This window comes from Pteropus medius, unplaced genomic scaffold, assembly GCF_902729225.1.
Source record: "Pteropus medius unplaced genomic scaffold, Ma_sr-lr_union100, whole genome shotgun sequence".
NCBI lineage: Eukaryota > Metazoa > Chordata > Mammalia > Chiroptera > Pteropodidae > Pteropus > Pteropus medius.
The window spans coordinates 1,863,878-1,867,556 of record NW_024349222.1 but is presented as its reverse complement, the minus strand read 5'-3'; the positions used below and the strand labels follow the sequence as shown (position 1 = coordinate 1,867,556).

The window sequence follows — 3,679 nt, the reverse complement described above, 5'->3', positions numbered from 1 at the left end:
TTTAAAGTACACACAGTAAGAGATTATTAACAAAAAACTGATAATAAAATAGATTATAACAATATATAGTAGTAAATGTTATGCAAATGTGGTCTCTCTCTCACACACAAAATATCTCATTGTACCACACTCACCCTTCTTCTTGTGATGTGAGAAAATACAATGCCTGTGTGATGAGACAGTGCGGTGAATGACCTAGGCATTCTGAGGTAGCGTTAGACTACTATAAGGATTACTAGAACACAAGCACTGCGAAACTAGGACAGTTCATTTGATAACACAGTGATTAATAAGTGGGTAGTGTATATAGCATGGATACATTGAACAAAGGAACAATTTAAGTCCTGATTGGGACTGAGTGAGATGGTGTGAGGTTCTAGAATGGTGTATAATTTAAAACGTATTAATTATACATTTCTTGAGTTTTCCGTTTAATGTTTTCAGACTGTGGTTGACCACAGCTAAAAGAAACCACAGAAAGCAAAATCATGGAGAAAACTACTATATATTGAGAATGTGCTTTGTTTATTAGATATATAAGTAATAAGTAGAGTGTCTTGACAAGCATCTAATTCTTCCATAACTTCATTTATGTTCAATTCAAATTTTATTTCAGGCATTATACTTTTTTTGTTCCTTTTCTGAAATTTTATCTTTGTTGATCAATTTTCTTTCTTGATTATTCATTTTTGTAGAATGTCATATCAGTATATCCAAGAGACAAGAAGGTAACACATTGATATGCTTTGCTCCATTTATTTAAACTGAATAACAGATGTGTAGTAATCAATCACTGAATAACTTTAAAAGAAATAATGTAATTGATAGCTAATCAAGCTATATATTTGTTACTTAAATGGTGATATTTGGACTAACGAGATAGCAGCAAAATTTATATTTTATCTAATTACTCGCAGTTAATATGCTGTGGTAACTGAAATTTGAACCACGTTGTGAGGGGTTATTATTATTTAACTAACCACGGTAACTGAAATTCATACGTACTGAAATCATAGGAAGGAAGGAATACCTGTATTCAATATTCATTAAAAACATCATTCAAGTATGAAGGTATATACTTTTTTAGGCCAATAAAAGCTGAGAAAATTTGTAACCACTGTATCTAAACTATATAGAAATAAGGAGTAATTTGTTCAAGCTGCAGAGAAATGATAGCAGCCTAAGTGGAGAGAAATATATGATAATGGAAGGAAATTTGACTTTGGGCGTTGAACACACAGTGCAATATACATATGACCTATTATTGAATTGTACACTTTAAACCTATATAATTTTATTAACCAATGTCAACTGAATAAGTTTAATTTTAAAAACATGCATTTATAGGAAAGAAAAAATAACACTAGAAGGAGTAACTTTTTTCTTCAGGTGAGGCAACCTTTGGTTGAGGCCACAGATTACAAGGACTTTGTCAGTTTACAATCCTTTATTTTTTATTTTTTACGCTTACAGCACTTGGGCTTCCTAGGTGGTCTCCCATCCAAGTACTAACCAAACCCGACTCTGCTTAGCTTCCGAGATCAGACGGGATCGGGCTTGTTCAGGGTGGCATGGCCATAGTCTACCTGAGTAACTTTAAAGAGCATATACATTTTTCTTTTTATTTATCTAAAAGTCAGTTGACAATTTAAATGCAAAAAAATCTATTGTGAAATTTATAATATACATAGATGTAAAATATATGAAAACTATATTATCAATAATGTGGTAGTATAAAGGAAACGAAATCATGCAATGTTCTTATATTTTACATGAAGCATACTATTATCTATATGTAGATTTTGATAAGAAATAAAATATTGTAATCCCTAGGTTAACAATTTTTAAAAATATATATAGTTAAAAACACCAGTTGATTAATTAAAATAGAATACTAAAAAGTTTTGGTTAATCCAAAAGTAGGCAGGAAATGAGAAAAAGTGCAAATGAGAAAAAGTAAACAATGGACACTTCAAATCTAATTACATCAGTAATTCCACTAAATGTAAATTAACTAAATATTTCCATTAAAAGATATCATACTTGATAAAATAGGCAGTCCCAACTGCATACTGTCTAAAAGAGATAAATTTGAAATATAAATACATAATTAGCCTTAATAAAAGAGCGAAAAAATAAACCATTCAAAAAGTAAACAATAAGGGTCTGTTTTGTCTATATTAATATCAATGTGGAAATTAAAATATGAGTCTTAGAAGAAAAGACAATTTATAATAAATAAAAGTCAATTCATCAGGAATACATAAAAATCATAAATGCATATATGCCTAATTAAAGAGCTTCAAAATCATTTAAAAACTGAAAAATAAAGGAACAGGCAAATCCATTACAATAATTGGAGATTCTAATACTTACTTTACTTGTGACCTTAATGATGCACCTTTGTCTCTTAAAGTTAGTCTCTTGATTAATTAAATAAGCATAATATATATCTTAAATGTAGTAATATATGCAGCGTATTTAGTTCATGGCAGTAGGGCACATAAAGCTTTTTGTAAAAAGTAGAAGCTAAGGTTTCTTTAATTTTATAATACGGCAACATATAAAGAAGCAAAGTTCATTCTAACACTTTAGAATTAGCTATAATGCCTTCTAATTTCAAAAATAACTTTCTTGAGCATTGTCATATTACCTTGTTTCTTTTTTATTAAATTTATTGGAGCAACACTGGTTAATAAAATTATATAGGTTTCAAATGTATAATTCAATAATACATCATTTGTATATTGCATTGTATGTTCAACATCCAAAGTTAAATTTCCTTACATTACCATATGTTTGACCCCCTTTATCACTACCTCTCCCCCTCCCCTTTTCCCTCTGGTAACCACTATTCTACTGTCTGTGTCCATGAGTTTCTGTTTGTCACATTTGTTTGTTGCTTTCAGTTTTATATCCCATATATAAGTGAAATCATATGGTTCTCAACTTTTTTTGTCTCATTTCTCTTACCATGATTATCTCAAGACCCACCCACATTTTCACAAATGGAAGTATTTCATCTTTCTTATAGTTGAGTAGTAATCCATTATGTATGTATACCACATCTTCTTTATACAGTCATCAACTGGAAGGGAGCTTCGGTTGTTTCCAAGTCTTGGCCACATGAATAATGCTACAATAAACACTGGGGTGCATATATCTTTATAGATAATTTTTTTCCATTTTGGGGGATAGATACCCAGAAGAGGGATTACTGGGTCATATGATAATTCTATTTTTAATTTTTTTAGGAAACTCCATACTGTTTTTCATAGTAGTTATACCAATTTACATCCCCACCACCAGTGTGAGTGTTCCTTTCCCCTCGCCATCTCTCTAACACTTGTTACTACTTGTCTTGTTGATGTTAGCTATTCTAACAGGTGTGAAGTAGTATCTCATTGTGGTTTTGATTTGCATTTCCCTAACAGTTAGTAAAGTTGAGCATCTTTTTATATGTCTGTTGCCTTTTATATGCCTTCTTGGGAGAAGTGTCTGTTCAAAAGCTCTGCCTATTTTTTAATTGGATTTTTTTTATTTTTTTGTTGTTGAGTCGTATGAGTTCTTTGTATATTTTGGGTACTAGGCCCTTATTGGTGGTGTTGTTTGCAAATATCTTCTCCCATTCAGTTGGTTGCCTCTTTGTCTTGTTGATTGTTTCTTTTGCTGTGCAGAG

The 3,679-nt window shown here is 30.9% G+C and overlaps 1 pseudogene; it reads right to left on the bottom strand.

Annotated features, from left to right (window-relative positions):
* Window positions 1-1,464: 1,464 nt before the first annotated feature.
* On the bottom strand, window positions 1,465-1,583 carry LOC120617154 (uncharacterized; annotated as a pseudogene).
* Between the last annotated feature and the right edge of the window lie 2,096 nt (window positions 1,584-3,679).